Below are 7500 nucleotides of genomic sequence, written 5' to 3'. Positions count from 1 at the left end.
GAGAGAGGGAGAGAGAGAGCGAGAGAGAGAGAGAGAGAGTTTGAGTGTGCGCGCGCGCGCCACTGAGAGCAGATCGTAAACCGTTAGACGTTGAAATGTAGTGTAAGCGTGAGTGTAGGCACGCACCTGAGCAAGCAAGCAAGTCGGGAACCGTAGACACGAAACGCTGGCTTTCACTTTTAGCGATGCATTCGCTATCACACACACACACACACACACACACACACACACACACACACACACACACACACATGTGCACACACACACACATGTGCACACACACACACATGTGCACACACACAGACACACACACACACACACACACTCACACACACATGTGCACACACACACACACACACACATGTGCACACACACACACACACACACATGTGCACACACACACACACACACACACACATATATATATATATATATATATACATATATATATGTGTGTGTGTGTGTGTGTGTGTGTGTGTGTGTGTGTGTACGCACACGCAGTAATGAAAAGCACACTCCGAGAGACAGCACTGGAACTGGGAATGAACAATCTCTTTGCCAACCATCTCACAACTTTTTCGACATTGCAAGAAACCCCTTCAGTGCCAGGGGGAGAACAGCAGAAAGTGGTGTTTCAGGTCATAAAACATTATCCAAAACAATAAGCCTAAAACTGAGAAAATGATCTGGAGATATACCACTCTGGACAAACTGTGTGAATTTTCAGCCTTCCAGAGCTATTTCCCTTTTTCTGATGACGTCATCGGTGACGTCACTGTGCACGTACGTAATACGTTTATGGCAGTCAAGGTTTTTTGTTGTTGTTTTTTTTAGCAGTGACTGGCCCCTCACCAGCAACGAGACCAAGGAGACATTGAAATCGGATACTGGGTGACGGGCGCAATAGCCGAGTGGTTAAAGCGTTGGACTGTCAATCTGAGGGTCCCGGGTTCGAATCACGGTGACGGCGCCTGGTGGGTAAAGGGTGGAGATTTTTCCGATCTCCCAGGTCAACATATGTGCAGACCTGCTAGTGCCTGAACCCCCTTCGTGTGTATATGCAAGCAGAAGATCAAATACGCACGTTAAAGATCCTGTAATCCATGTCAGCGTTCGGTGGGTTATGGAAACAAGAACATACCCAGCATGCACACCCCCGAAAACGGAGTATGGCTGCCTACATGGCGGGGTAAAAACGGTCATACACGTAAAAGCCCACTCGTGTGCATACGAGTGAACGCAGAAGAAGAAGAAGAAGGATACTGGGCCGTGAGAAGAACCAGGAATCCTTTCCTATACATCATTGTTCAGCCCCGGATTCAAACTCATAACCTGTCACTTCTTAGCCCCGAGGCTGAATTCAGGGAATCTGCATGCCGAATGTTTTGCTGTCATTTCGTGTACAATTATGCTTCACCAGAAAGGGAGTGCAAATGGCCAAAATAATCTTAAACAATGTGCTTCGACTTTTAACCAGCTTGCTGGGAACATTTTCATCAACGTTTTTGTACACTGCATTTGCAAAGAAAGAAAACGCTAGAGAAGTATAGAGAGGGGTCTCATTCTGGACTGGTTACATCCGCGGAAGAAATACTCATAGACACAGTGGTCAGTAAAGTGTTGAACTATTCGTCATTTACAGAGTTACTAAAAAAAAACAAAAAACGTTTGGGGTGTTGTTCATTTGTGTAACCAGAATTACTTTTCAACCAGCGCATTTTGCCACCCCCAGTTCAACCAGACTTGGACTTGTGATATACAGAAGTCCCCACCGTCAGTTTAATGCAGCGTTGCTGGAGAGCTGAATCACTCTACTCCATTACTGCCACGAGTAGGCAGTCTGTACTCTTACACTGAGGGGAAATTGCGGTCTGTCCAGACAAGAAAATATAATGTTCATTTCAGGTAACCTCATTGCTAGTGCGCGTTATTACCTGTCGCATTTTTCTGCACTGCTGAAGCGAAAAGGGACATTAGTTGAGTGGTTCGCCTTGTTCTAGTTTTTTCACAGTTCAAGCTGATGACACAGCAGATTGGGGGTAGTGTTTGTCGTGGTTCAACAAGTGCTGAACTGTGCACCCACAAAGCCCCACGCTATTGGCGATGGCTTCACTATCGAAGAGTAATGTGAAGATCAGATCATTTTTGTCCTCTACTTAACTCCTTGACTGCTGTGCCCGTAGAACTCATAGTCATGGTGACATCACGGATGACATCAAAAGAAGGGATAATAACTGGAAGGCTGAGAATTCACACGATTGATTTCGAGTGGTATACCTCCAGGCCATTAATTTTCTCACTTTTTGGCCGAATGCTCTGGGTATTGATTTATGACTTGAAACACCGCTTTCTGCTTTTTAAAAAAAAAAAAAAATTTTTTTTTATATACAGTCAAAGGATTAATAATGCGCAGGTTGACGAGTCCCACTCGAGATCGGCAGAATCTTCCTTATCCGCAGTGGCTGGTGGGGAATGTCTGGTCTGTGGCGGGCTCTGTTTGGGCCCGCCTTGTCCGCTTCTCTTGCAGGCTGGCACGACGGCTGGCTCCGAAGGTACTGGCAGACTGGTGGGTGGTGTGGCGCCACACACTTCGCTCAGCGGCCTGGGTAGCCTGGCTAGCTGATGTCGCAGGTTGTGAAGACCTTCTTCAGCACGGTTAGAACGTTGGGTTCTCGTCTGAGTGTCCTTGAGTTCGATACCCGTCGCGTCTGGTTGGTTAAGGGTAGGAGATTTTTTTTTTCCCCTGTCTCTCAGGTCAACATATGTGCAGACTTGCTAATGCCTGAACCCCCTTCGTGTGTATACAAGCGCAGAAGATCAATTACGCGCAGAAAGATCCTGTAATCCACGCGAGCTTTTGGTTGGTTGTGGAAACAAGAACATGCCCATGCACACTCCCGACAATGGGAGCATACATGGCAGGGTAAATCAACAAAGATGGTCATACACGTAAAAACGTTACGTGTGTGTGTGTGTGTGTGTGTGTGTGTGTGTGTGTGTGTGTGTGTGTGTGTGTGCGTGCGTGCGTGCGTGACTAACTCCTGATTGACACAGGAAAGGCCACTGTCAGTTGGCTCAACCCAGTTAGGTAGCCTATTGTGCAAATGACAAATGTTTGTAAAGCGCTTAGAGCTTGGGTCCATGATCGGAGATAAGCGCTGTATAAATGGTCATATCACATCAAGCGTGTTTTTGTTCCGCTTTTGAGTTGTTCCTCTTTTAAGGTGACCAAACAACAGTTTACCGTACAGAACGATCTTGGGAAGGCGGTGGTTTTATCTTCCATTCTGGAGACATGTCCTGCCCAGATTAGCTTGGTCTTCAGCAGGATGGCCTCGATATTGGTTATTGTGGTTTTCCCAAGAAGCTTTGATGTTGGTCATTCTGGTTTTCCCAAGAAGCTTCGATGTTGGTCATTTTGGTTTTCCCGGCGAGAAGCTTCGATGTTGGTCATTTTGGTTTTCCCAAGAAGCTTCGATGTTGGTCATTTTGGTTTTCCCAAGAAGCTTCGATGTTGGTCATTTTGGTTTTCCCGGCGAGAAGCTTCGATGTTGGTCATTTTGGTTTTCCCAAGAAGCTTCGATGTTGGTTATTTGGTTTTCCCAAGAAGCTTCGATGTTGGTCATTCTGGTTTTCCCAAGAAGCTTCGATATTGGTTATTCTGGTTTTCCCAAGAAGCCTCGATGTTGGTCATTCTGGTTTTCCCAAGAAGCCTCGATGTTGGTCATTCTGGTTTTCCCAAGAAGCTTCGATGTTGGTTATTTGGTTTTCCCAAGAAGCTTCGACGTTGGTCATTTGGTTTTCCCAAGAAGCTTCGATGTTGGTCATTTTGGTTTTCCCAGCGAGAAGCTTCGATGTTGGTCATTCTGGTTTTCCCAAGAAGCTTCGATGTTGGTCATTTTGGTTTTCCCGAGAAGCTTCGATATTGGTCATTTTGGAGAAGGAGGAGGAGGAAGAAGAAGAAGAAGAAGAAGAAGAAGACGATGACGATGACGATGATGATGATTATGATGATGACGACGACGACGAAGATTGGCGACGACGACGACGACGAAGAAGAAGAAGAAGAAAATTATTTATAAAAAAATATCCCTTTTTCAACCAGGCTCGAGAGATACAGGCACCCAAAGTTTGGGTCAAGAAATTTGCCCAGCGCCCCCAAAAAAGACGCATTCTTGAAGTGGATGACACCCGGCTGCGTGGTCCAGACTTCCCCAGTCCATAGCAGTGTCAACCCCGGGCAGGAGCCGGCCAAGTGAAAAAAAAAAAAAAAAAAAAAAAAAAAAAATCTGTTTCTGATAAGGTTCGATCCCTCGTTTCCAAGCCAGCAGTCCATGACGCTAACTTCTTCGTCACGGCGTACTGGTGCGGACTGTCTTTTCTGCGCCCATCGACGATGATTTTGGAACCTCAATAGTCGGAAGCTTACACACTATTTAGAAACAGTGTTTACTAGTGTGTAATGCTGAAAACCTATCATCAGACTTCGGGCAGTTTCAGTTTCAGTAGCTTAAGGAGGCGTCACTGCTTTCGGACAAATCCATATACGCTACACCACATCTGCCAAGCAGATGCCTGACCAGCAGCGTAACCCAACGCGCTTAGTCAGGCCTTGAGAAAAAAAAAGGTGAATAATTAATAGATAAGCTTAAACAAATAAATAAATAAATAAATAATAATATAACATAAAAAAGGTAGTGGTAATAATGATAAAAAAAGAAAAGAAAAAAAGACAACAGTGATGATAAATAAGCAAATAAATGTAAAACATGAAGACACACATTCACACATACACTCACACATGCATAACAGATATGCACCAAACATGCAGTTTCACAGATATGAAAGCACACAAGAGTAAATTGTTGTCAGTGAACTGTGTGTGTCCATATATATATATATATATATATATATATATATATATATATATATATATATATATAATCATGTATGTCTGTCTGTTTCTGTTTGTGGGTTTGTTTATCTGCCTGTCTGTGTGTTCACCTGTCCATCAATCTACCTACTACATATCTGTCCGTCCGTCCATCTGGCCATGTATGTATGTATGTATGTATGTATGTATGTATGTATGTATGTGTCTGTCTGTCTGTCTATCTGTCTATCTATCTGTCTGTCTGTCCGTCTGCCTGTCTTTTTGCCCAGAGGGCTGGATGCGAAAAAGCATATGCATGTTTATTCCACTTCCCTCAATAAAAATGTTCGTTCGTTCGTTCGTTCGTTCTGTCTTTCTGTCCGCTTTCTGTCTGCCTGTCTGAGTCATACCTGTTGCTTGACATGACATCACAGACAGTCCATATTTGCAATGGAAAATTCTGTAGTTGTATCTGAGCCGCTGCATTATCACGGCGTCGTCTGCAGGCGAGGCGACAGGTTATTATTATTATTATTGTGCCATAAAAGGCCGTGTCAGGTAGACCCCCAAGGACAGTCAGCGCACTGACGATAACGCTAAGATGATCGACCAGTGACTGTCGGTTCGCCGTTTAGGGTGACGTTAGTCGTTGGCGGATGTTGAGACCGTTTCTCTGTTTAATTAACTGTTTGACGATGATGGGTAAGAACGTCGGCTATCGTCTCCTCAATCTCAGCACTATTCTAGATGAAGTAACCACCCCCGAGTAGTCAGTGTAACACCTTAGACTCCTGTAAAATCTGTGTCCTTTTCGGCGCACTATAAGCTGTACGTTTTCCGACTTTTTCAAACTCATTTTTTCTTTGGGATCATGCCGGTTTCGCCTATTATCCTTTCTCCTACTGTTTAAAGGTGTGGCCAACGTCAGTGGCCTCTTGAGACTTTGACTGTGTGTCCGGTTTCGTCCACTCGCCTTTCCCGTTTCACCTATTCAGCCATCCCTCTGTTTGCTCTCTGTCTGTCTGTCTGTCTGTCTGTCTGTCTCTCTCTCACACATATACGCTCGCGCGCACGCACGCGATGCAGAGCTTTTGAACAGGGCATCACTTATATGCGTTTAACATTTCAGCATAATGTTTCCACAAACACTTAAGATGAACAGAATGTGTGTGTGTGTGTGTGTGTGTGTGTGTGTGTGTGTGTGTGTGTGTGTGTGTGTGTGTGTGTGTGTGTGTGTGTGTGTGTGTGTGTGTGTGTTTGCATGCGTTAGAGGTAATTTTACTACGATTTACTGAATAATCTAGTAAAATAAATGAGAAACCGATGTCTTTTAAAGTACACGGCGAAGCGGCAATAGGCGAAATGGATGGGAACAGGCAAAGCGGGAATAGGCGAAATGGATGGGAACAGGCAAAGCGGGAATAGGCGAAATGAATGGTAACAGGTACAGCGGCAGTAGGCGAAATGGATGGGAACAGGCAAAGCGGGATAGGCGAAATGGATGGGAACAGGCAATAGGCGAAATGGGTGGGAACATTCGAAGCAGGAATAGGCTAAATGGATGGGAACAAGCAAAGCGCCAATAGGCTAAATGGATGGGAACAAGCAAAGCGCCAATAGGCTAAATGGATGGGAACAAGCAAAGCGCCAATAGGCTAAATGGATGGGAACAGGAACAGGCTAAATGGATGGGAACAGGCGAAGCGACAATAGGCTACATGGATGGTTACAGGCAAAGCGGTTTATAGGCTAAATGGATGGCAACAGGCAAATCAGTAATAGGCTAAACGGATGGGAACAGGCGAAGCGGCAATAGGCTAAATGGATGGGAACAGGCAAAGCGGCAATAGGCTAAATGGATGGGAACAGGCGAAGTGACTATAGGCGAAGTGGATGGGAACAGGCGAAGTGACTATAGGCGAAGTGGATGGGAACAGGCGAAGCGGTAATAGGCTAAATGGATGGGAACAGGCGAAGCGGCAATAGGCTAAATGGATGGGAACAGGCGAAGCGACTATTGGCGAAGTGGATGGGAACAGGCTAAGCGGGAATAGGCTAAATGGATGGAAACAGGCAAAGCAGGAATAGGCGAAGTGAATAGAACAAGGAAAGCAGCAATAGGCGAAATGGATTGGAACAGGTTAAGCGGGAATAGGCTAAATGGACAGGAACAGGCTCAGCATCAATAGGCGAAATAGGAACAGGCGAACTGGAATGATGCGTTTCCCATGGTTCGATCCACTCGACACTGAGGAGGTGGTGGCGATGTCCGTTGGTTCCTTTCATTTGGGGTAGCTGCTGTCTGTCCTGTCCTGCCAGGGTGACTGTCTCTGGAACTTGTCGGGGGTGTGGGGTGTGGGGGAGGGGGGAGGGCGAGGCCGGGTGGGGGGTAGGAGGGGGTAGTGGGGTAGCTGTAGGTGGGGTGGGTGGGTGACTGGCGTATGGCTGCCATAGGCTTGCGGTGTCTTGGGTGCTGGTAGTTCTCAGTGCTAGGCCGTGGTGACAATGGGGGAACGCGTGGAAATCCGGGGTCTGTTGCTGGGGGTTGTTGTTGGTGGTGATGGTGTGTGTGTGTGTGTGTGTAAACATTGCAACCAGGAAGATTAGGGTAGAATTCATGCGTAAAG

At 46.0% G+C, this 7500-nt stretch overlaps 1 protein-coding gene across 1 annotated transcript in view; it reads left to right on the top strand.

Moving 5' to 3' along the window:
* The window catches only part of LOC143290422 (dual oxidase 2-like), a 131671-nt gene that overhangs the window by 27580 nt on the left and 96591 nt on the right, over window positions 1–7500 (top strand). The window lies entirely within an intron of this gene.

Source organism: Babylonia areolata, chromosome 15 (assembly GCF_041734735.1).
Source record: "Babylonia areolata isolate BAREFJ2019XMU chromosome 15, ASM4173473v1, whole genome shotgun sequence".
In the NCBI taxonomy this organism is placed as follows: Eukaryota; Metazoa; Mollusca; class Gastropoda; order Neogastropoda; family Buccinidae; genus Babylonia; species Babylonia areolata.
Note: the sequence above shows the minus strand (reverse complement) of the source record. Positions and strands in the feature narration are given on the sequence as shown.